Raw genomic sequence first — 27,546 nt, forward strand, 5'->3', positions numbered from 1 at the left:
TTCCATGTAAGTGTGTGTGTGTGTCCTGTATATTTCCTGTGTGGGAAAATAAGGTATAAAGTTATAGCCATTAAAGACAGCATGTGTCATAAAGTCAATTTCACAGATCTGATATAGTCAATCTAGTCTTTGGAACTTAGCAAAAGACTGAAATAAATGGCTCCAATTTGATTAAGTCACCTTAAAAGTAATAAAATGCTTTTTCTCAAATATATATCTCGGCTTTGTGTTACTGTTTCTCAGCACAGACTGCCATCTGTTATTCACTCATCTTTATTGTAAAGTTTTGGATTCTGGTCCCTTTAACTCACACTTTGAAATCATAAATAAAATCACTAACAAGTCTATTAACCATGTTACATACTCTGAAAACAATGCATAGAATGCATATCTGCATTCATAAAGTACGAAAAATTCTGCTAGGTATAAATAGAGTCTCATACAGAACTCTTAGAAGGAAAAATAAATCCTATTAACTTCATATTTGTTTGATGATTTGGGGATTTCTGTCTAATGAACTGATGATGCACATAGTAAGCAAGAATTCTAACACTGCTCTACATCCTCATTCCTATACAAATGATTTTTCAAAACATGACTTTTACTACATAAAATATATATTTTGCATAAAATAACATTCAGAACCATTAAAAGTATAACCTACATTATGGAAGAAAATATTAAAAATAGAATATAAATCTAGTGTCAAAATACAAAAAACTACACTGCAATAACAAATAAAACAACTCAATTTAAAATGCACTCACTTTTTGTTGTTAAAATAAAACATCTGAACCTGGATACTTTTTTGCAATAGATTTTAATAGGATCTTGCTATGTAGCCCAGGTTGGCTATGAGCATATGATCTTCCAATCTCTGTGTCTGGAATGCTGAGACTCCAGTACTGTACCAGCTTTCATGGCTTGACACTGGATACTTATAAATAAAAGATGCTTATTGAGTTTTAGAATACTAAATCAATAGCTTTGCATTGTTTTCAGTCACTAAGCTTGAGATCATGTGTTATGGAAGCCACAAGAAACAACACAGGTAGGGAAATTTCATTATTTGCCAAGCTCTCTTCACAACAATAATCGCATGTACTACTTTACCTTCTCATTACTGTACTGTATGTTTCTTTGTAAAGAGTATGTGTTGGTGCCTTATACATTTACAATACAATACATAGAAAATGGAGCATTTATATTAGCTACTTGTCAATAGTGTTGACAATTGAGCCTAACAGTATTCTATAATGCATTAATCCATTCATTTTCTTATAGGAAGAAAAGATTACTTAACACAGATTTATAGGCTGGAATGCCATGATCATGCTGCTCCATATGTTCAAACAGTGATAGAGAACACATTGGATTGCATAACATTGTAGAGCAGAGCTCTACAAGAGAGCTAGTTACATTCAAAAGGGATCAAACATTTCAAATTGTTTTATACTGCAAAAACACTAGTGAGAAGATCTAGAGAAAACTACAGTAATCCTGGCTAAAAATAGTGACTTTCAATAGCCTGATTACCTCTACTCAATTAAAATTCATAATACAATTATTTGAACAATTTTTCATATTCAAAACATTTCTAGTTAGATACAATATGTAAAGACTATCTTGAAATAAAAAATGGTCCCTAATCAATTAAAATCACTAGAAAGCACACTGATTTAATTTTTTTCAATGCTGTTTCATCTTTCAGTGAGCAAATCACTGCTTCATAGAGGAAGCTATGTTGGGAACCACATTTCTAAAACACGAAACCTTGAGAAAGGTACTCAAAGTATATCTAAACCAAAGAATGCCTTAAAGAAACATTTATTAAGGAAATGTATAAATGCCAGGAAACACATGGGACTGCCTAATACCATTAGTATTTACAAAGAGTCAGATCAAAATCAAAATCAGGTACTGCTTCATTCCAATAACAATTGGTACATTAAAGAAATACAAAATATTAAAGTGTACCTGTTTTCTTAGTTAAGATTTCTATTGCTCTGAAGAGACACCATGACCATGGCAACTCTTATAATTGAAAACATTTAGTTGGGGCTGGCATACAGTTCAGAGGTTTAGTCCAATATTGTCATGGCATGAATCATGGCAGCACACAGGAAGACATGGTGTTAGAGAGGTAACTAGGAGTTCTACATCTGGATCATCAGTCAGCAGGAAGTGACAATGAGACACACTGTAGATGTATCCAACAGTCTTATTAAATAAGAAACACAGAAACAATGTAAAAGAGAAAGCCGAGAGGTCAGAGCTCAGAGCTAAAATCTCACCCTTCCTCCTGCGCGGTGTCCCAGCTTCCCGAAAGAGAAAGAGAGCTATTTCCTGTGTGTAAGTCGATTTTCCAGTCATTCTGCCTTCTCATTGGTTGTAAACCCAAACACTTGACTGCCTCGTCACTGTCTGAATGTACAGCCCCCTAGGTCTTAAAGGCATATGTCTCCAATGCTGGCTGTATCCCTGAACACACAGATATCTATGGGATTAAAGGTGTGTGCCACTACCGCCACACTCTTGCTATGGCTCTAATAGCTCTGACCCCCGGACAACTTTATTTATTAACATACAATCAAAATCACATTTCAGTACAATTAGAATACCACCACATTTCCCCTTTTCTATTTTAATAAAAAGAAAAAAAAGCAAAAGGTTATAACTAACAAAAGAAAAACTATATACAAAAGTACAATAACTATATACAATATATACAAGTAATAAATACCTAAACATGTATTTGACAAATCAGAGAAAATAATTCCATTATCTATCCTATTTTGGTAAACCCATGATGTATCTAATGCACTTTCTATCCTAATTAATTTTCAACTATAACTAACTAATCTTCAACCATAACTAACTAATCTTCAACTCCCTCAGAGACCCAAGAAGGGAATAATATTAGCTAACAAAAATAAAAACAGGAAGTGCATGCAAGCAACTTCCAAAAAATTTGTGAGTTGACAGAAACATCCAGCTGCCTGGGCAGTCACCTGAGGTTTCTCCGCAGTAGTGGGGCATCATCTTCAGACTATAGGCTTAGTGTATCTGACAGACTCATTTGTGATGTAGGATGTACACAAGGTCAACAGTTCAACCTCACATTGGGTGAGAGCAGTCCACGTACCAGAAACACCAGAATTCCACTAGTGTCCTGTCATGATTCAGGATTTTAAATTCTGGAAATTGTTGACAGTTTTTGAATTCAGCTGTCCATTCTTCTTGGCTGTGTATATATGGCTTCATCTCAGCATCCCCTTCATCTCCACATCCCTCTATTAAATGTAAGTCTACTATCGAGAGGTGTGAGCTTTCAGCTGCTGTTCCATTGTACAACAGAAGCCATTGGCCCTCTGTCTGTTAAACTGCCTTTGAAGAAAAGGGCACTGCACCTTTTCCGGATTGCAAAGGCTACTTCCGGGATGGGGCCATATTGTCCTGGCCTCAGAACATGCCTTTTGATAAAGCCATAACCACACTTGTTTTGGCAAGAATCAGTAGTCCCTTGTTTTGTGTTCTGTCTGTCCATTTTGTCCTGTTGATTCGAGGATACTTTGTTGTCCAGCGGCTAACTAACTTTGCCACAGTGAAAGTTGACTCCATATGGAGTTTCTTCAATGCCCATATTTTCTCTGAAGTAGATTGGTACTGCCAGGAGCCGACATGTCTCAAAATAGAAAAATTTTCTAAGTTATTAAAACATTTTAAATGCCATATTCTGTAGATCTCTGAAGAGTTTGAAGATGACCTGTCTAAAACATCTCTGCTCAATTTTTAAAACATATCTAATATGACTACAAGTTCTATTGTAATGTCTAAATACTAACTTTCATTTCTTTATATCGTAGTAGTTGGTAATAATAACATTCAAGGATCAGAAATTTGCATTACATTGTTAAATAAATGGTATAAATACAATTAGAAATATACATATAGCATTTTCTAACAATATCAATTTCAAATTTGTATACAATATAAAACAATCCAATCCAATGTAAAGTATTTAAAACTAGTAATTGTCTTTTTCTTTTCTTTCTTTTTTTTAAACAAGAACCTTAAATCTAATCTCCTTTGCTTAGGCTTTTTCCTAACCCTTGACAATAACTTGTAACCAACCCCCCTAAAAACTGAAAATTATCCCAGAACCAAAACCCATTAAAAAGACCAAAAAACCACCCGCCCCACACCACCTCTTTGGGAATGTGGGCGTCCTATTCTTAAAATTGCTTCCTGCTGGGTATGGGCGAAGTTTTCTTTATCCTGAAAAAAAAAATTAGGTTAATTTTCAAATTCTAGGAAAGGTAACTCTATCCTTCATTATCCAGGCTGTGTATAATACCAAAGTTCAGGGTTTATCTCAAGTCCTTATTCAAGTAGTCTTTGAGACTGGATCATCTCAGCTAGTCACCTCAAAATTGCTCTGAGCACCTTGTAGTTGAAAGCTGATCTGTGGATGATGTTTGTCAGCTTATTGATATTATTATTGTCCACGTGGAATTGTTGTTGTTGTGGGGCCCCATCTTCTTCCTCTAGACATCAGTTGATATTAGGCCTGGCCATGATTTCCTGCAGAAAACTGATAAGAGACTCGAACACAAAGACATATATATGCAGCTAGCCTTTTTTCTAGAATTAGTTAGTACTCTATATGACCATTCATATTTTAACAAAGTTTAAAATGTATATATATATATATATATATACATATATATATATATCTTGTAAATTTTGATATAAAATTTATACTTTAAGAAAAGTTTAAAGAATCAGAATAGAATCAAAGAGTTGAGATTAGTAATAGAATAGTCCCTTAATTAATTTTGCTTTTGTCCTGTACCATAGCAGAAGATGGCTCTTTTATGCTGGCATGATACAGGGAGTTTGCATTTTCCTTTTAACAACATGCTTGAGTTTAAAGAAGGAGAGAGCCATTCTCCAACTCCAAAGTCAGCTTTAAATTTTAATTGAACTGGGACTATTAGAAGATCAATAGTGTTTAATCTTTAGAGAAAAGTAGAAACAAACATTTAGGAAGACATAAAATTTTTTAGATAATATATACCCATACACCGTTTCATTCTGTTTCTTGGGATAGATGATTTGTCCCTTTACTTCAGTTGTCTCATTTGTCCAATGTTCTTCAGATTCCTTAACCTTCATTCTCCTAAAAGACAAAAACAAAAACCTTTCCCCAAGACTAATTTTGGGGATGTTTCCTTTTGGCAAGTTATTATCTGATTAAATGAAAAGGCATGTGTTATTGATACAAGTTAGTTTAAATTGGATGTTCATGCTGGTTGATGAACTATCACCTCCTCTAAATAAGAGGTCTCTCTTGTTCAAATTGAACCTTTATCAATTTTAATGGTACCCACAGTTTGTCTTCTCCTGTAGAAACAAAAGCAAAACCTCGTCCCCAATGTAATACATACCCTGGTTTCCATTCTGAGGTCAGCACATCCTTAAAGTATATAGGCTGATTTAATTCTGTAGGTTTTTCTATTATCCAATGTCTCTCTGCAGCTGTTGTTCCTTTCTCATTGGCATTCAGAAAATTCAAAGTTAGAAGAGCATTATGCAGTCTATTTCTGGGGGGTTTTGTTACCCCTTTCTGTCTATTTAGCATATCCTTTAGAGTTCTGTTTGATCTTTCTATAACTGCTTGACCTGTAGGATTATGTGGTATGCCTGTAATATGCTTTATATTGTAATAAGCAAAAAACTGTTTCATTTTAACAGAGACATATGATGGAGCATTGTCAGTTTTGATTTGTGCAGGTATACCCATGATGGCCATAACTTCTAGCAAATGAGTGATTACAGAATCAGCTTTTTCAGAACTCAAAGCAGTTGCCCATTGAAATCCTGAATAAGTATCGATGGTGTGGTGTACATATTTCAATTTTCCAAATTATACAAAGGGAAACATTTCCATTTGCCAGATTTCATTTCTCTGAGTACCCTTTGGGTTACATCCTGCTGGTAATGGCGTTTGATTGTAGAAGGAATAAGTAGGACATTTCTTTACTAATTCTTTGGCTTGTTGCCAGGTTATGGAAAAATCCTTTTATAAACCTTTACTATTGACGTGATGTTTTTTATGAAATTCTGAGGCCTCCAGCACATTTCCTATCAATAATTTATCAATCTCATCATTGCCTTGTGCTAGAGGGCCTGGCAGACCAGTATGGGATCGAATGTGAGTTATATATAAATGATGATTCCTTTTCCTGATTGTATCTTGTAATTGAATAAATAGTGAAGTTAATACTGAAGCATCAGGGATAAATTCTGCAGTCTCAATATGTAACACCACTCTTTCAGCATACTGAGAGTCAGTTACTATGTTGAGAGGTTCTGAAAAATCCATTAATACCAACAGAATAGCATACAATTCTGATTTTTGAACTGAATTATACGGACTTTGAACCACTTTACTTAAATTTTCTGATTGGTAACCTGCCTTTCCTTCTTTGTTGGCATCTGTATAAAATGTATGAACTCCAGATATGGGTTTTTGCCATATAATTCGAGGCAAGATCCAATCAGCTCTCTTTATAAGATCAATTCTATCGCTTTTGGGAAATTTGCTGTTAATTTCTCCCAAAAAATTACTGCAAGGTCTTTGCCAAGGTTCACTTTCTGTCCATAATTTTTCAATGTCCTCCTTAGTTAATGGTGCGACAATTTCTGCTGGGTCTATTCCTGCTAATTGACGAAGTCTCAATTTTCCTTTGCAAATCAAGTCAGAGATTTTTTCCACATAAGTTTTTAATTTTTTATTTGGTTTATTTGGTAAACATATCCATTCCAATATAATATCTTCCCTCTGCATTAATATTCCAGTAGGAGAATACCTAGAAGGTAAGATAACCAAAATGCAATCCAGCTTTGGATCAATACGATCCATGTGTCCTTCATGCACTTTCTTTTCTACCAAGGCCAATTCTTTCTCAGCTTCAGGTGATAATTCTCTTGGACTATTTAAGTCCTTGTCACCTTCTAAGGTTTTGAACAAATTAGTCAGTTCATCATTTTTTACCCCAACAATAGTTCGTAGATGAGAAATGTCTCCAAATAATCTTTGAAAGTCATTTAGAGTCTGTAGTCTATGTCTCCTAATTTGCACCTTTTGGGGTCTAATTTTTTGTAGCTCTATTTTATATCCTAAATAATTAATAGAATCTCCTCTTTGTATCTTTTCATGAGCAATTTGTAATCCCCAGCAAGGCAAAATTTTCTTTACTTCTTCAAACATTTTTTCTAAAGTATCTGCATTTGAGTCGGCTAGTAAAATATCATCCATATAATGATAAATTATAGATTTAGGAAATTTTTTATGTATCACTTCCAATGGCTGTTGTACAAAATATTGGCACAGAGTTGGGCTATTCAACATTCCCTGTGGGAGGACCCTCCATTGAAATCTTTTAACTAGTTGAGAATTATTATAAGTAGGCACTGTAAAAGCAAATCTTTCTCTGTCTTTTTCTTGTAAGGGTATTGAAAAGAAACAGTCTTTTAAATCAATAACAATGAGAGGCCATCCTTTTGGTAACAGAGTAGGCAAAGGCATCCCAGATTGTAGAGAGCCCATTGGCTGAATTACTTTCTTAATTACTCTAAAGTCTGTTACCATTCTCCATTTACCAGGTTTCTTTTTAATAACAAATACAGGAGAATTCCAAGGGCTGGTTGATTCTTCAATATGCTGAGCATTTAACTGTTCTTCTACCAGCTCTTCTAAAGCCTGGAGTTTCTCTGTTGTTAAAGGCCATTGCTGGACCCATACAGGTTTGTCTGTTAACCATTTTAAAGGTAGAGCTGTTGGTGTCTTTGGAAGATCATCAGTTATTGTGCCCTGTTCTTGTATAATATGGATGGCTGGTGACCACTCATTAGAACAATATCTTCTAATATTTCTCTCAGTAACATGTGCTAGTTTATGATTTGTTTCTGAGAATGGATGTTAATCTGAGTATTCCATTGTTGCAACAAGTCTCGACCCCACAGGTTCATAGTTATGTTAGCCACATATGGTTTTAATTTTACTCTCTGTCCTTCTGGACCTATACATTCGAGCCATCTTGCACTCTGTTTCACCTGAGATAATGTCCCAATTCCTAACAGTTGAACGTTTACCTCCTAAAGAGGCCAAGTTGGATGCCAAAATTCTGGTGTAATTATGGTAACTTCCTCACCTGTGTCTATCAGACCAGACAACAAAACACCATTTATTTTTATCGTTAATTTTGGTCTTTGTTCATTAATAGAAGTTTGCCAAAATTTTTTCTTTATGTTTTCTCCTGAATTTCCTATTCTCTCTATTTCATCATCCTGACCAGCATGATTTTTCCAATAGGCATTTGGTTATTTAATTGCTCTGAGTAGGGGTTTCCTCTAGGACTGCAGGAAAGGTTTGAATCGGATTTGCAATGGGGGCCTGCGAGAGGGAGTTTCCCGAAGACTGAGGCAAAGGATTACCTGTCTGTCCTTTGTTGATCTACATTCGTTGGTCCAGTGTTTTCCCTTACCACACCTTCTGCATACTCCAGAAGGAAGGGGCATTCTGTTGCCATTGTTCCTTGAAGAAACATTGTTTCTGGGAACGACCTGTCTACAGTCCCTTTTCAAATGTCCTTGCTTTCCACATCCAAAACATCTAACACTCCTCAAACCTTTTGAAATTACTTCTCCTACCCATGTATCATCATGCTCATCAGCTTCAACATTAATTGTTTCTCTAATCCAATCTTCCATAGGTGCAGATCTTGCCCTTAATGGCCTGATTATTCTTTTGCATGCTGCATTCGCATTCTCAAAGTCCAAAGATTCAATTATTGCCTTACCATCTTCTGAATCCGAGACCATTCTCTTTACTGCTGAAGCCAGTCTTTGTAAAAAATCTGTAAAAGACTCTTTTGGGCCTTGCTTCACCTTTGTAAATGACTCAGATTTTTTTCCTGGTTCCTCAACTTTGTCCCATGCATTCAAGGCTGCCGTTCGACATAAAATTAGGGTTTGGACATCATATAAACATTGTGTTTGTGCTGAAGCATATTGGCCTTCGCCCATAAGCTGATCCTGGCAAACTTGTATTCCTTTATCCCTCCATTGTTTTTCTATGTTTTTAGCCTCCTCCTTAAACCAAGTCAGAAATTGAAGTCTCTGGCTTGGTTCCAGAACACCTTGTGCAAGGTCCCGCCAGTCCTGTGGTACTATCCTATTATATGTTGACCAAGAGTTTAACATTTGCTTTACATATGGGGAATGCATGCCATAAGATACTATTGCCTCCTTAAACCTTTTAAAATTCAACAGTTCAATTGGAGCCCAAATATTTTGTGTAATCATTTGATCAGGCAACTGCTGTACGGTTACAGGATAAATTAAGGGTGACTGTGTGAAAACAGGCTTTCTTTCTGTAACCTTATGATCCAAAGTTGAACCAACTTTACTGTTAATTTCTTCTGTCTGAATTTTTACAGGTTTAACAAGTTTTTCTAAAGCTGTCATCCTGGCACTTAAATCGACTATCTTTTTAAATAGTACAATGAGGATAAGCATAGTGATAAAATGCATAATTCCAATAATACTAATCTTTTCATATAGTTGTTCCATTGTCAGACTGCCTAAAATTTCAAACAAAACCCAATTTTCTTCCAATGTGCACAGAGCCTTATTGAAAGAACTGTCCTGCCTACTTATAAAATTTCATGCCCTTTTCATTCAATGGTAAAACTTTTGATGATTTGTCTCATTATGCCTTGGCCAAAAGTAAGAAATGATTTATAAATTAAGATATTCATTATACCCTTATTTATAAAAAAGTAAAGACAGTTCAAATGTCAGCCAATAGAAGATTTATTAGGCAAATGCTAAATAATCAACAATTTAGGTGTGTATAATAAGTACATGCTAATAAAAAATAAAGATTCTAAAATGAAGAAAATATATACATGTAAAAGGATTCATTACCAGAAATTATTGATGATAAGATTCATATTCAGAAAATAATACATTTTGTTTCATTAAAGGTGAGATCTATCTAGCTTCAAGTCATTGTGAGCTTTGTGGTTGCATTATACAGCTAAATTAGTGAACATCTATGTATTAAACAACTAAAAATCTCTGAAAGTTTTCCTAAAGTCATGTAGTAACCAAGAAAATTTTTGTTTTGTTTCAAAATCTATCGTACTTGGGGTATGTGAAAGGTCTCTTTTCATAGATAATAGCAGAAAGACAAAGATCTTTCCTTGAGGCCACAAGATTTAACAACAGAGAAAATGCCAGGGTTCAAAGAAGAAGGAAAAAAAATATCAGGCCACCTGAAGAGATAAGGGAGACTGCTCTAAAACGATTCTGAATGGGGGATTAGATGTATTCTTTTTGTCATTTGTTTATATTTTCTTCCTTAACATTTATTTTTACTGAGATCTAAAAGGAAGCGGGGAAAACTTAACTTTAGTTTACAAAAGCACTCAATCATAAGCCAATTTGGCAGTGAGTAAATTATGTTTAAAAAAAAAAAACATCTCAGGAAAGACAGGCCTGGGGATGCTTCACCAGGGAAGGGTATCCTGACTCTTCAGAAAATATCCTGACTCTTCAGGCTATACCTGGTGTGATGGGTCATGGTCTCCCTGTAGGATATAGCAATCCTGCTCCTCTCCCAGAGAGCCACTACAGCTAAGCTTTGCTCAGCACGCATTTAAGGGGGCTTCCTAATAAAGCCCTGCTTTTCTGGCCAAGGAAATTACAAAAATGTAGCAATTTCCTCTGGCTCAGGAGAAAAGTGTTACTTTTCAGCTTTTTTTGCTCTGTCTACTCAGCAAGGACCTTCTCTTCATCTCCCCCCTTTCTCAATCCACTTGAGCCATCTCAGCAAGGTTCTTTTGTTCAGCTCCTCCTTGCTCAATCCACTATGGCATATCTCAGCAAGGATCATCTATTCAGCTAAACCTTGTTCAATCCAACTTGGGACATCCTAATAAGGTTCTTCTGTGCACCGGTGAATGCAGGACTTCACACCCAAAAAACTTTTAGATTATTGATTGGGAAGGAGGAGTCCAGGAGAGTAGCTGCTTCTACCAGGGTGGAGACGACAACTTTCAATTGACGAGGTAGGGCAGTTTTATTGATGTAACCAACTGTCTTATTAAATAAGAAACAAAGAAACAATGTAAAAGAGAAAGCCGAGAGGTCAGAGCTCAGAGCTAAAATCTCACCCTTCCTCCTGCTGTTCCAGCTTCGCGAAAAAAGACCTACTTCCTGTCGGTTCGTTTTTTTATAGTATGTTGTTCTGCCTTCTCATTGGTTGTAAACCCAAACACATGACTGCCTCGTCACTGTCTGAATGTACAGCCCCCTAGGTCTTAAAGGCATATGTCTCCAATGCTGGCTATATCCCTGAACACACAGAGATCTTATGGGATTAAAGGCGTGTGCCACCACCACCACCACACTCTTGCTATGGCTCTAATAGCTCTGACCCTGAACACACAGATATCTATGGGATTAAAGGCGTGTGCCACCACCGCCACACTCTTGCTATGGCTCTAATAGCTCTGACCCCCGGACAACTTTATTTATTAACATACAATCAAAATAATAATTCAGTACAATTAGATTACCACCACATTTCCCCTTTTCTATTTTAATAAAAAGAAAAAGAAAGCAAAAGGTTATAACTAACAAAAGAAAAACTATATACAAAAGTACAATAACTATATACAATATATACAAGTAATAAATACCTAAACAGGTATTTGACAAATCAGAGAAAACAATTCCATTATCTATCCTATTTTGGTAAATCCAAGATGTATCTAATGCACTTTCTATCCTAATTAATTTTCAACTATAACTAAATAATCTTCAACCATAACTAACTAATCTTCAACTCCCTCAGAGACCCAAGAAGGGAATAATATTAGCTAACAAAAATAAAAACAGAAAGTGCATGCAAGCAACTTCCAAAAAATTTTGTGAGTTGACAGAAACAGCCAGCTGCCTGGGCAGAGACCTGAGGTTTCTCCGCAGTGTTGGGGCATCATCTTCAGCCTATAGGCTTAGTGTATCTGACAGACTCATTTGTGAAGTAGGATGTACACAAGGTCAACAGTTCAACCTCACATTGGGTGAGAGCAGTCCACGTACCAGAAACACCAGAATTCCACTAGTGTCCTGTCATGATTCAGGATTTTAAATTCTGGAAATTGTTGACAGTTTTTGAATTCAGCTGTCCATTCTTCTTGGCTGTGTATATATGGCTTCATCTCAGCATCCCCTTCTTCTCCACATCCCTCTATTAAATGCCAGTCTACTTTTGAGAGGCATGAGCTTTCAGCTGCTGTTCCATTGTACAACAGAATCCATCGGCCCTCTGCCTGTTAAGCTGCCTTCGAAGAAAAGGGCACTGTACCTTTTCCGGATGCGAAGGCCACTTCAGGGATGGGGCCATATTGTCCTGGCCTCAGAAGATGCCTTTTGATAAAGCCATAACCATACTTGTTTTGGCAAGAATCAGTAGTCCCTTGTTTCGTGATCTGTCTTTCCATTTTGTCCTGTTGATTCGAGGATACTTTGTTGTCCAGTGGCTAACTTTTGCCAGAATGAAAGTTGACTCCATATGGAGTTTCTTCAATGCCCATATTTTCTCTAAAGTAGATTGGTATTGCCAGGAGCCGACATGTCTCAAAAAAGAAAAATTTTCTAAGTTATTAAAACATTGTAAATGCCATATTCTGTAGATCTCTGAAGGGTTTGAAGATGACCTCTCTAAAACATCTCTGCTCAATTTTTAAAACATATCTAATATGACTACAAGTTCTATGATAATGTCTAACTACTAGCTTTCATTTCTTTATATCCTAATAGTTGATAATAATAACATTCAAGGATCAGAAATTTGCATTACATTGTTAAATGGATGGAATAAATACAATTAGAAATATACATATAGCATTTTCTAACAATCAGTTTCAAATTTGTATACAATATAAAACAATTCAATCCAATGTAAAGTATTTAAAACTAGTAATTGTCTTTTTCTTTTCTTTCTTTCTCTTTTTTTTTAAACAAGAACCTTAAATCTAATCTCCTTTGCTTAGCCTTTTTCCTAACCCTTGACAATAACTTGTAACCAACCCCCCTAAATACTGAAAATTATCCCAGACCCAAAACCCATTAAAAAGACCAAAAAACCACCCGCCCCACACCACCTCTTTGGGAATGTGGGCGTCATATTCTTAAAATTGCTTCCTGCTGGGTATGGGCGAAGTTGTCTTTATCCTGAAAGAAAAATTTTAGGTTAATTGTCAAATTCTAGGAGAGGTAACTATATCCTTCATTATCCAGTCTGTGTATAATGCCAAAGTTCAGGGTTTATCTCAAGTCCTTATTCAAGTAGTCTTTGAGACTGGATCATCTCAGCTAGTCATCTCAAATTTGCTCTGAGCACCTTGTAGTTCAAAGCTGATCTATGGATGATGTTTGTCAGCTTAATGATATTATTATTGTCCACGTGGAATTGTTGTTGTTGTGGGGCCCCATCTTCTTTCTGGAGACTTCAGTTGATGTTAGTCCTGGCCGTAATTTCACGCAGAAAAGTGATGAGACTCGAACACAAAAACATATATATGCAGCTAGCCTTTTTTCTAGAATTAGTTAGTACTCTATGTGACCATTCATATCTTAACAAAGTTTAAAATGTATATATATATATTAATCTTGTAAATTTTGATATAAAATTTATACTTTGAGAAAAGTTTAAAGAATCAGAATAGAATCAAAGAGTTGAGATTAGTAATAGAATAGTCCCTTAATTAATTTTGCTTTTGTCCTGTACCATAGGAGAAGATGGCTCTTATTCTGGCATGATACAGGGAGTTTGCATTTTCCTTTTAACAACATGCTTGAGTTTAAAGAAGGAGAGAGCCATTCTCCAACTCCAAAGTCAGCTTTAAATTTTAAATGAACTGGGACTATTAGAAAACCAATAGTGTTAAATCTTTAGAGAAAAGCAGAAACAAACATTTAGGAAGACATAAAATTTTTTTTAGATAATATATACCCATACACCGTTTCACTCTGTTTCTTGGAATAGATGATTTGTCCCTTTTCTTCAGTTGTCTCATTTGTCCAATGTTCTTCAGATTCCTTAACCTTCATTCTCCTAAAAGACAAAAACAAAAACCTTTCCCCAAGACTAATTTTGGGGATGTTTCCTTTTGACAAGTTATTATCTGATTAAATGAAAAGGCATGTGTTATTGATACAAGTTAGTTTAAATTGGATGTTCATGCTGGTTGATGAACTATCACCTCCTCAATTAAGAGGTCTCTCTTGTTCAAATCGAACCTTTATCAATTTTGATGGTACCCACAGCTTATATTCTCCTGTAGAAACAAAAGCAAAACCTCGTCCCCAATGTAATACATACCCTGGTTTCCATTCTGAGGTCAGCACATCCTTAAAGTATATAGGCTGATTTAATGTTGTAGTTTTTTCTATTATCCAATGTCTCTCTGAAGCTGTTGTTCCTTTCTCATTGGCATTCAGAAAATTCAAAGTTAGAAGAGCATTATGCAGTCTATTTCTGGGGGTTTTTGTTACCCATTTCTGTTTGTTTAGCATATCCTTTAGAGTTCTGTTTGATCTTTCTATAACTGCTTGACCTGTAGGATTATGTGGTATGCCTGTAATATGCTTTATATTGTAATAAGCAAAAAACTGTTTCATTTTAACAGAGACATATGATGGAGCATTGTCAGTTTTGATTTGTGCAGGTATACCCATGATGGCCATAACTTCTAGCAAATGAGTGATTACAGAATCAGCTTTTTCAGAACTCAAAGCAGTTGCCCATTGAAATCCTGAATAAGTATCGATGGTGTGGTGTACATATTTCAATTTTCCAAATTATACAAAGGGAAACATTTCCATTTGCCAGATTTCATTTCTCTGAGTACCCTTTGGGTTACATCCTGCTGGTAATGGCGTTTGATTGTAGAAGGAACACGTAGGACATTTCTTTACTATTTCTTTGGCTTGTTGCCAGGTTATGGAAAAATCCTTTTTTAAACCTTTACTATTGACGTGATGTTTTTTATGAAATTCTGAGGCCTCCAGCACATTTCCTATCAATAATTTATCAATCTCATCATTGCCTTGTGCTAGAGGGCCTGGCAGACCAGTATGGGATCGAATGTGAGTTATATATAAAGGATGATTCCTTTTCCTGATTGTATCTTGTAATTGAATAAATAGTGAAGTTAATACTGAAGCATCAGGGATAAATTCTGCAGTCTCAATATGTAACACCACTCTTTCAGCATACTGAGAGTCAGTTACTATGTTGAGAGGTTCTGAAAAATCCATTAATACCAACAGAATAGCATACAATTCTGATTTTTGCACTGAATTATAAGGACTTTGAACCACTTTACTTAAATTTTCTGATTTGTAACCTGCCTTTCCTTCTTTGTTGGCATCTGTATAAAATGTACAAACTCCAGATATGGGTTTTTGCCGTACAATTTGAGGCAAGATCCATTCAGCTCTCTTTATAAGATCAATTCTATCGCTTTTGGGATATTTGCTGTTAATTTCTCCCAAAAAGTTACTGCAAGGTCTTTGCCAAGGTTCACTTTCTGTCCTTAATTTTTCAATGTCCTCCTTAGTTAATGGTACGCCAATTTCTGCTGGGTCTATGCCTGCTAATTGACCAAGTCTCAATTTTCCTTTGTAAATCAAGTCAGAGATTTTTTCCACATAAGTTTTTAATTTTTTATTTGGTTTATTTGGTAAAAATATCAATTCCAATATAATATCTTCCCTCTGCATTAATATTCCAGTAGGAGAACGCCTAGAAGGTAAGATAACCAAAATGCAATCCAGCTTTGGATCAATACGATCCACGTGTCCTTCATGCACTTTCTTTTCTACCAAGGCTAATTCTTTCTCAGCTTCAGGTGATAATTCTCTTGGACTATTTAAGTCCTTGTCACCTTCTAAGGTTTTGAACAAATTAGTCAGTTCATCATTTTTTACCCCAACAATAGTTTGTAGATGAGAAATATCTCCAAATAATCTTTGAAAGTCATTAAGAGTCTGTAGTCTATGTCTCCTAATTTGCACCTTTTGGGGTCTAATTTTTTGTAGCTCTATTTTATATCCTAAATAATTAATAGAATCTCCTCTTTGTATCTTTTCAGGAGCAATTTGTAATCCCCAGCAAGGCAAAATTTTCTTTGCTTCTTCAAACATTATTTCTAAAGTATCTGCATTTGAGTCAGCTAGTAAAATATCGTCCATATAATGATAAATTACAGATTAAGGAAATTTTTTACGTATCACTTCCAATGGCTGTTGTACAAAATATTGGCACAGAGTTGGGCTATTCAACATTCCCTGTGGGAGGACCCTCCATTGAAATCTTTTAACCGGTTGAGAATTATTATAAGTAGGCACTGTAAAAGCAAATCTTTCTCTGTCTTTTTCTTGTAAGGGTATTGAAAAGAAACAGTCTTTTAAATCAATAACTATGAGAGGCCATCCTTTTGGTAACAGAGTAGGCAAAGGCATCCCAGATTGTAGAGAGCCCATTGGCTGAATTATTTTGTTAATTGCTCTAAGGTCTGTTACCATTCTCCATTTACCAGATTTCTTTTTAATAACAAATACAGGAGAATTCCAAGGGCTGGTTGATTCTTCAATATGCTGAGCATTTAACTGTTCTTCTACCAGCTCTTCTAAAGCCTGGAGTTTCTCTGTTGTTAAAGGCCATTGCTGGACCCATACAGGCTTGTCTGTTAACCATTTTAAAGGTAGAGCTGTTGGTGTCTTTGGAAGATCATCAGTTATTGTGCCCTGTTCTTGTATAATATGGATGGCTGGTGACCACTCATTAGAACAATATCTTCTAATATTTCTCTCAGTAACATGTGCTAGTTTATGATTTGTTTCTGAGATTGGAGGGATGTTAATCTGAGTATTCCATTGTTGCAACAAGTCTCGACCCCACAGGTTCATAGTTATGTTAGCCACATATGGTTTTAATTTTCCTCTCTGTCCTTCTGGACCTATACATTCGAGCCATCTTGCATTCTGTTTCACCTGAGATAATGTCCCAATTCCTAACAGTTGAACGTTTACCTCCTGAAGAGGCCAAGTTGGATGCCAAAATTCTGGTGCAATTATGCTAACGTCCGCACCTGTGTCTACCAGACCAGACAACAAAACACCATTTATTTTTATCGTTAATTTTGGTCTTTGTTCATTAATAGAAGTTTGCCAAAAAATTTTCTTTATGTTTTCTCCTGAATTTTCTATTCTCTCTGTTTCATCATCCTGACCAGCATGATTTATTCCAATAGGCATTTGGTTATTTAATCGCTCTCCAGAGCAGGCATTTCCTCTATGGCTGCAGGAAAGGTTTGATCTGGATTTGCACTGGGGGCCTGCACGAGGCCCCTCTGGGAGTTTCCCGTAGACTGAGGGAAAGGATTACCCTGTCTGTCCTTTGTTGATCTACATTCGTTGGTCCAGTGTTTTCCCTTACCACACCTTCTGCATACTCCAGAAGGAAGGGGCATTCTGTTGCCATTGTTCCTTGAAGAAACATTGTTTCTGGGAACGACCTGTCTACAGTCCCTTTTCAAATGTCCTTGCTTTCCACATCCAAAACATCTAACTGTGGTGATATTTTATTTGTACTGAAATGTTATTTTAATTTTATGTTAATAAATAAAGTTGCCCTGGGGTCAGAGCTATTAGAGCTATAGTAAGAGCGTGGTGGTTAGAAGAGCTAGGTAGATTTCTGTGTGTTCAGGAATACAGCCAGTATTGGAGACATACGCCTTTAAGACCTGGAGGGCGGTACTTACAGGCAGTGATGAGGCAGTCATGTGGTTGGGTTTACAACCAATGAGAAGGCAGAACAGAAAGATTATTTAAATAGGGACACAGGAAGTACCTCTCTCTCTCGGGGAAGCTAGGAGCACTGGAGGAGGTAAGATTTTATCTCTGAGCTCTGACCTCTCGGCTTTTCTCTTTTACCTTGGCTCTGTGATTCTTATTTTAATAATACGATTGGTTACATCTACATCTGGCGCCCAACGTGGGGCGAATCCATTAAAAACTGCTTGGGGCCGGCTCCCTAGCCGGAGCAGCCGCCTCCCTAGCCCCGGCCCAGGTCTGGGCTCAGGCTGGACTGTGAGCTGCTTGCTTAAAGCCAGTGCTACAAACAGCTCAGGCCTGCCCTGCTAAACAGGGCCCCTGGCTGTAAAGCCAAGCCTTGACTCGGCTCAAGAGGGAACAAGTGGCTGGCTTTAAGCTTTAGCTGGCTACCCCTTCGCTTTCACTTTCACTTTCACTTTCGCTTTCGCTTTCGCTTTTGCTTTCTCTCTTGCTTTCTCTCTGTCTCTCTGTTTCTCTCTCTCTCTCTCTCTCTCTCTCTCTCTGGATTTACACCTAGGACTCTAGGTGGCTGTTTTGAAATTCGCTCGGATTTCTACTGTTCTACGCAGATTTGGTAAGTCATAAAGGAAACTATTTAAAAGACAAATTTTTTCCACATTTAAAAAAAATGGGTTTCCTGTGTACATTGGAAGAAAATTGGGTTTTGTTTGAAATTTTAGGCAGTCTGACAATGGAACAACTATATGAAAAGATTAGTATTATGGGAATTATGCAGTTAATCACCATGCTTATTCTCATTTTACTATTTAAAAAGATAGTCGATTTAAGTGCCAGGATAACAGCTTTAGAAAAACCTGTTAATTTTAACAGTGAAGTTGGTTCAAGTTTGGATCATAAGGTTACAGAAAGAAAGCCTGTTTTCACACAATCATCCTTAATTTATCCTGTAACCGTACAGCAGATGCCTGATCAAATGGCTACACAAAATAATTGGGCTCCAATTGAACTGATGGATTTTAAAAGGTTTAAGGAGGCAATAGTATCTTATGGCATGCATTCCCCATATGTAAAGCAAATGTTAAACTCTTGGTCAACATATAATAGGATTATACCACAGGACTGGCGGGACCTTGCACAAGCTGTTCTGGAACCCAGCCAGAGAATTCAATTTCTGACTTGGTTTAAGGAGGAAGCTAGAAACGTAGAAACACAATGGAGGGATAAAGGAATACAAGTTTGTCAGGATCAGCTTATTGGAGAAGGCCAATATGCTTCAATACAAACACAATGTTTATATGATGTTCAAACCGTAATTTTATGTCGAATGGCAGCCTTGAATGCATGGGACAGAGTTGATGAACCAGGAAAAAAACATGAGTCATTCACAAAGGTTATGCAAGGCCCAAAAGAATCTTTCACAGATTTTTTAGAAAGACTGGCTTCAGCAGTAAACAGAATGGTCTCAGGATCAGAAGCTAGTAAGGCAATAATTGAAGCTTTGGCATTTGAGAATGCGAATGCAGCATGCAAAAGAATAATCAGGCCATTAAGGGCAAGATCTGCACCTTTGGAAGATTGGATTAGAGAAACAATTAATGTTGAGGTTGATGAGCATGATACGTGGGTAGGAGAAGTAATTTCAAAAGGTTTGAGGAGTGTTAGATGTTTTGGGTGTGGAAAGCAAGGACATTTTAAAAGGGACTGTAAACAGGTCATTCCTAGAAGCAATGTTTCTTCAAGGAACAATGGCAACAGAATGCCCCTTCCTTCTGGAGTATGCAGAAGGTGTGGTAAGGGAAAACACTGGACCAACGAATGTAGATCAACAAAGGACAGACAGGGTAATCCTTTGCCTCAGTTTTCGGGAAACTCCCGGAGGGGCCTCATGCAGGCCCCCATAGCAAAACCAGTTCAAACCTTTCCTGCAGCTGTAGAGGAAATCCCTGCTCTGAGCGATTAAATAACCAAATGACTATTGGAATAAATCAGGCTGGTCAGGATGATGAAAAAGAGAGAATAGAAAATTCAGGAGAAAACATAAAGAAAATTTTTTGGCAAACTTCTATTAATGAACAGAGACCAAAATTAACGATAAAAATAAATGGTGTTTTGTTGTCTGGTCTGGTAGACACAGGTGCGGACATTACCATAATTGCACCAGAATTTTGGCATCCAGCTTGGCCTCTTCAGGAGGTAAACGTTCAACTGTTAGGAAAAGGGACAAATCATCTATCCCAGGAAACAGAGTATATGGGAGTATATGGCATATGGGTATATATTATCTAAAAAATTTTATGTCTTCTTAAATGTTTGTTTCTGCTTTTCTCTAAAGATTTAACACTATTGGTTTTCTAATAGTCCCAGTTCAATTAAAATTTAAAGCTGACTTTGGAGTTGGAGAATGGCTCTCTCCTTCTTTAAACTCAAGCATGTTGTTAAAATGAAAATACAAACTCCCTGTATCATGACAGATTAAAAGAGCCATTTTCTGCTATGGGACAGGACAAAAGCCAAATTAATTAAGGGACTATTCTATTACTAATCTCAACTCTTTGATTCTATTCTGATTCTTTAAACTTTTCTTAAAGTATAAATTTTATATCAAAATTTACAAGATTAATATATATATATACCTTTTAAACTTTGTTAAGATATGAATGGTCATATAGAGTACTAACTAATTCTAGAAAAAAGGCTTCAGTTAGCTGCATATATATGTCTTTGTGTTCGAGTCTCTTATCAGTTTTCTGCAGGAAATCACGGCCAGGCCTAACATCAACTGAAGTCTCCGGAAAGAAGATGGGGCCCCACAACAACAACAACAACAACAATTCCACGTGGACAATAATCATATCACTGAACTGACAAACATCATCTACAGATCAGCTTTGAACTACAAGGTGCTCAGAGCAATTTTGAGATGACTAGCTGAGATGATCCAGTCTCAAAGACTACTTGAATAAGAACTTGAGATAAACCCTGAACTTTGGCTTTATACACAGACTGGATAATAATGAAGGATATAGTTACCTTTCCTAGAATTTGACAATTAACCTAAATTTTTCTTTCAGGATAAAGATAACTTCACCCATACCCAGCAGGAAGCAATTTTAAGAATATGACACCCACATTGCCAAAGAAGTGGTGTGGGGCAGGTGGTTTTTTTGGTTCTTTTAATGGGTTTTGGGTCTGGGATAATTTTCATTATTTAGGGGCGTAGGTTACAAGTTGTCAAGGGTTAGGAAAAAGGCTAAGCAAAGGAGATTAGATTTAAGGTTCTTGTTTTAAAAAAAAAGAAAGAAAGAAAAGAAAAGAAAAAGACAATTACTAGTTTTAAATACTTTACATTATTACCAACTATTAGGATATAAAGAAATGAAAGTTAGTAGTTATACATTACAATAGAAATTGTAGTCATATTAGATATGTTTTAAAAATTGAGCAGATGTATTTTAGACAGGTCATCTTCAAACCCTTCAGAGATCTACAGAATATGGCATTTAAAATGTTTTAATAACTTAGAAATTTTTCTTTTTTTGAGACATGTCGGCTCCTGGCAGTACTAATCTACTTCAGAGAAAATATGGGCATTGAAGAAACTGCATATGGAGTTAACTTTCATTGTGGCAAAAGTTAGCCACTGGACAACAAAGTATCCTCAAATCAACAGGACAAAATGGACAGACAGAACACGAAACAAAGGACTACTGATTCCTGCCAAAACAAGTGTGGTTATGGCTTTATCAAAAGGCATCTTCTGAGGCCAGGACAATATGGCACCATCCCTGAAGTCGCCTTCACAATCTGGAAAAGGTACAGTACCCTTTTCTTAGAAGGCAGCTGAACAGGCAGTGGGCCGATGGCTTCTGTTGTGCAATGGAACAGCAACTGAAAGCTCATGCCTCTCAATAGTAGACTGGCATTTAATAGAGGGATGTGGAGAAGGGCATGCTTAGATGAAGCCATATATACACAGCCAAGAAGAATGGACAGCTGAATTCAAAAACCATCAACAATTTCCAGAATTTAAAATCCTGAATCATGACATGACACTAGTGGAATTCAGGTGTTTCTGGTACATGGACTGCTCTCACCCAGTGTGAGGTTGAACTGTTGACATTGTGTACAACCTACTTCACAAATGAGTCTGTCAGATACGCTAAGCCTATAGGCTGAAGATGATGCCCCAACACTGTGGAGAAACCTCAGGTGACTGTCCAGGCAGCTGGCTGTTTCTGTCAACTCACAAAATTTTTGGAAGTTGCTTTTGTGCACTTCCTGTTTTTATTTTTGTTAGCTAATATTATTTCCTTCTTGGGTCTCTGAGGGAGTTGAAGATTAGTTAGTTATAGTTGAAGATTAATTAGGATAGAAAGTGAATTAGATACATTTTGGACTTACTAAAATAGGATAGATAAGGGAATTATTTTCTCTGATTTGTCAAATACAAATGGACTAGACATCGTTTAGGTATTTGTTACTTGTATATATTGTATATAGTTATTGTACTTTTGTATATAGTTTTTCTTTTGTTAGTTATAACCTTTTGCCTTTTTTCTTTTTATTAAAATAGAAAAGGGGAAATGTGGTGATATTTTATTTGTACTGAAATGTTATTTTAATTTTATGTTAATAAATAAAGTTGCCCTGGGGTCAGAGCTATTAGAGCTATAGTAAGAGCGTGGTGGTTAGAAGAGCTAGGTAGATTTCTGTGTGTTCAGGAATACAGCCAGTATTGGAGACATACGCCTTTAAGACCTGGAGGGCGGTACTTACAGGCAGTGATGAGGCAGTCATGTGGTTGGGTTTACAACCAATGAGAAGGCAGAACAGAAAGATTATTTAAATAGGGACACAGGAAGTACCTCTCTCTCTCGGGGAAGCTAGGAGCACTGGAGGAGGTAAGATTTTATCTCTGAGCTCTGACCTCTCGGCTTTTCTCTTTTACCTTGGCTCTGTGATTCTTATTTTAATAATACGATTGGTTACATCTACATCTAACACTCCTCAAACCTTTTGAAATTACTTCTCCTACCCATGTATCATCATGCTCATCAGCTTCAACATTAATTGTTTCTCTAATCCAATCTTCCATAGGTGCAGATCTTGCCCTTAATGGCCTGATTATTCTTTTGCATGCTGCATTCGCATTCTCAAAGTCCAAAGATTCAATTATTGCCTTACCATCTTCTGAATCCGAGACCATTCTCTTTACTGCTGAAGCCAGTCTTTGTAAAAAATCTGTAAAAGACTCTTTTGGGCCTTGCTTCACCTTTGTAAATGACTCAGATTTTTTTCCTGGTTCCTCAACTTTGTCCCATGCATTCAAGGCTGCCGTTCGACATAAAATTAGGGTTTGGACATCATATAAACATTGTGTTTGTGCTGAAGCATATTGGCCTTCGCCCATAAGCTGATCCTGGCAAACTTGTATTCCTTTATCCCTCCATTGTTTTTCTATGTTTTTAGCCTCCTCCTTAAACCAAGTCAGAAATTGAAGTCTCTGGCTGGGTTCCAGAACACCTTGTGCAAGGTCCCGCCAGTCCTGTGGTACTATCCTATTATATGTTGACCAAGAGTTTAACATTTGCTTTACATATGGGGAATGCATGCCATAAGATACTATTGCCTCCTTAAACCTTTTTAAATCCAACATTTCAATTGGAGCCCAATTATTTTGTGTAGCCATTTGATCAGGCATCTGCTGTACGGTTACAGGATAAATTAAGGGTGACTGTGTGAAAACAGACTTTCTTTCTGCATCCTTATGATCCCGACTTGAACCAACTTTACTGTTAATTTCTTCTGTCTGAATTTTTACAGGTTTAACAAGTTCTCCTAAAGCTGTTATCCTGGCACTTAAATTGACTATCTTCTTAACTATTAAAATGTGGATTATTATAGTGATAATGTGCATAATTCCACCAATACTAATATTATATTGTTGTTCCATTGCCAGACTGCCTAAAATTTTGAACAAAACCAATTTTCTTCCAATGTACACATAAAACCCATTTGTTTTTTAATGTGGAAAAAATTCTCTTTTAGATAGTTTCCTTTAAAATATCTGATATGTTATGACTTACCAAATCTGCGTAGAACAGTCGAAATCCGAGGGGATTTTCAAAGCAGCCACCTAGTGTCCCAGGTGTAAATCCAAAGAGAAAGAGAGAGAGAGAGAGAGAGAGAGAGAGAGAGAGAGAGAGAGCAAGAAAGCGTAGCTGGCTAAAGTTTAAATGCAGCCACGTGTTCCCTCTTGTGCCGAGTCAAGTCTTGGGTCTGGCTTCCTTAAGCTCCAACCACGTGTGTTGGCTTTACAGGCAGGGCCCTGTTCGGCAGGGCAACTCTGAGTTGTTTGTAGCACCGGCTTTAAGCAAGCAGGATTTAAGCAAGCAGCTCACCGATAGTCCAGCCTGAGGTCAAGCAGAACTAGACCCAGGCTAAGAAGCCGCTGCTCGGACTAAGAAGCTGATCGCCGCCGGCCGCCGCATGCCACCCTTGCGGGAAAGCGGACCTGCCGCCAAGCCAAGCAGTTTTTAATGGATTCGCCCCACGTTGGGCGCCAGATATTGATGTAACCAACCGTCTTATTAAATAAGAAACACAGAAACAATGTAAAAGAGAAAGCCGAGAGGTCAGAGCTCAGAGCTAAAATCTCACCCTTCCTCCTGCTGTCCCAGCTTCGCGAAAAAAGACCTACTTCCTGTCGGTTCGTTTTTTTATAGTATGTTGTTCTGCCTTCTCATTGGTTGTAAACCCAAACACATGACTGCCTCGTCACTGTCTGAATGTACAGCCCCCTAGGTCTTAAAGGCATATGTCTCCAATGCTGGCTATATCCCTGAACACACAGAGATCTTATGGGATTAAAGGCGTGTGCCACCACCACCACACTCTTGCTATGGCTCTTATAGCTCTGACCCTGAACACACAGATATCTATGGGATTAAAGGCGTGTGCCACCACCGCCACACTCTTGCTATGGCTCTAATAGCTCTGACCCCCGGACAACTTTATTTATTAACATACAATCAAAATAATAATTCAGTACAATTTGATTACCACCACACAGTTTATACAGGATGTTTTGGAGATGGAATCGACTAATCAGGTTTTGTTTTTCTGCCTAGCGATTGGCCAGTTTTATGGGTTAGGACAGAGATGGCCAGATAATGTAATAACAGTGACACTTACTTTAAAAATCTGGTGTGTGTGTGTGTGTGTGTGTGTGTGTGTGTGTGTGTGTGTGTGTGTTTTATGTGACTATGGGTTTTTAGGCCATGACAGAAGTGTGAAGAATAGAAGACAACTTTGTGGGGTCTTTTGTCCATATTCATATGGTGAACCAGATGACGTCACAGCCTTGTACAACACAGACATTTCTAACAGAGCTGTCTCATTGATGCTGAAATAAGATTACTTGAAATATTAAAACAATAAAATATTGTTTTTTCTGATTGAAAACATTTTCTTTTAAAGATAATGAAAAATAGGAGACATTGACTAATAAATACTATTTGTGAATAAAAACTAAAAAAAAACAATCGCATGTAGACAGAGTAGATATAAATAATAATACATAAAATATATTTTTCTAAAGAAAGGTTTTGAACATTACTACTAGTTAAAATTTCTTATAATCTCCATTGTGAAAAGGAAAGAACATAGAGATCCTTAGTTAGGTCCCAAAGAAACTTAGGACAATTGGTTAGCTGAGGTACCTATTAACATATCAAAGTGGACTCTGGTCATCAGGCTCTCCTGGCATCCAAGTACCTGTTGCAATGGCCTGGCTCCTCTCAGTGTTTCTCACCTCATCCCTACCCTGAAGGTCTCCAGCCCCTGTGCTTTGCTTCCTTCCCCCTAGCTTCTCTGATTCCTACACAGCTCAGCCATTTTGGTCACTTTCTGTCATGGTCCTTGGCTCCTGTCTTTGTCCAATTACCCTCTCTCATTTCCCCTCTGTCTTCTCTTCTTCTCTCACTCCCCTCTCTCTTTCCTTTCTTGACTGGTCTGTTGTGTTGTCCTTGTCTGGTTGGAACTCTTTCAGGTGTCTCTGGCAGCTCTCTCCCTCATATCTACAATAAAAATGTTCTCAACAATACCTAGGAGCAGTCACGGCCTTATTTTCATTCAAACATATATCTATTAACTTATTTGTAGCCTAGGCTTAATTAAAAAAAAACATATATTCGCCAGGCAGTGGTGGCACACGCCTTTAATCCCAGCACTCGGGAGGCAGAGCCAGGCGGATCTTTGTGAGTTCGAGGCCAGCCTGGTCTACAGAGTGAGATCCAGGAAAGGTGCAAAGCTACACAGAGAAACCCTGTCTCGAAAAACAAAAAACAAACAAACAAAAAAAAAACATATATTCTGGTTTGTATTAAGAATATGTTAGAAATTATATAAATTTTACATTATCCATTGTATAAACATAAAAATTTATACAAACATTAATTTAAAATCTCTATGGAAGGAAATCCTTATCAAAACCAATGTATATAACATTAATTTTATACCTGAGTAAAATCTTGTAACTCTAACAAATGTTTTTTGTTGAAACTATTGCAATGTTAAGATTTGTATGAAACATTTAATAGACTCAAATATGTCATTTTAGTAGTTTAGTAGTTAAGGTACCCAAATTTAGAAGGTAGTATGTATTTAACAGGTCCTTTAATATATGATCACAGTATTTAAATTAGTGATTATGCATGTGCATTTCGATCAGTCATAGCAAAACATAATATTTTTAACATATAGCAAAAACGTTTTTTTCTTTTTGGAAAAGAATGGAACTGTTTCCAGTTTGTTTAAAAAATGTTTTGTTTTGCTTTTTTCTGGACACAGCATATGAAAGCAACCAAAGCAATATGAAAACAATTATTACATGTAACACAATTACATGAAATTTAGGTGAAACAATGATAGAAAAAAATATATAGAAAGTTTATATCTCTTCAAGATGTGAGAAAGGCTTAACAATCAAAAGATCAAAAGTTGAAATCTGCTACATAGACTTAAAGTAATTCACCCACCCCTCTAAGTAGCTAATGGGGGAGTAGTTTTCAATTTTATTTCTTGCTGCTTTATAGGTGGTAAGAAACTGGCTTAGAATATTTGAGGGATCAGGTTTCATGAGTATATTTCCCAGAAAATCCATGTTCTTGTGATATATGACCCAGGAGCAGAATAAGGATGTAAATAGGAAATGTCTATACTTTGGTGTCAATAGCACTCAAACATTTAGTGGGTCTCTGGTCAGAAAAACAGAAGCAAGGGAACACAGACCCCCATATTTAGCAGGATTGTTCAGGGAAATGGCAAAACAAAGAATCTCACCACTGTTACTTGAAGAGAGATCTCAGCATAAATTCCTGGAATGTTGGAAACAAAGGACACACACACACAGCTTCATTTGGTTACCTTTAACAACCTGAAATTTCCCTAAGATTTAGGGACCTCAACTCTGACAGAAAAGTCATTTTGACCTAGTATGTATAATAAAGACATTTACGATAGACATGAGAGTTAAAGGAAAATTATAAGACAGGAAGAACATAAAGAAGCAAGGGTAGAGGAAGAGAACAGAGTAGGGAGTTCTTT

The sequence above is a fragment of the Peromyscus maniculatus genome, chromosome X (assembly GCF_049852395.1).
Source record: "Peromyscus maniculatus bairdii isolate BWxNUB_F1_BW_parent chromosome X, HU_Pman_BW_mat_3.1, whole genome shotgun sequence".
Lineage (NCBI taxonomy): Eukaryota > Metazoa > Chordata > Mammalia > Rodentia > Cricetidae > Peromyscus > Peromyscus maniculatus.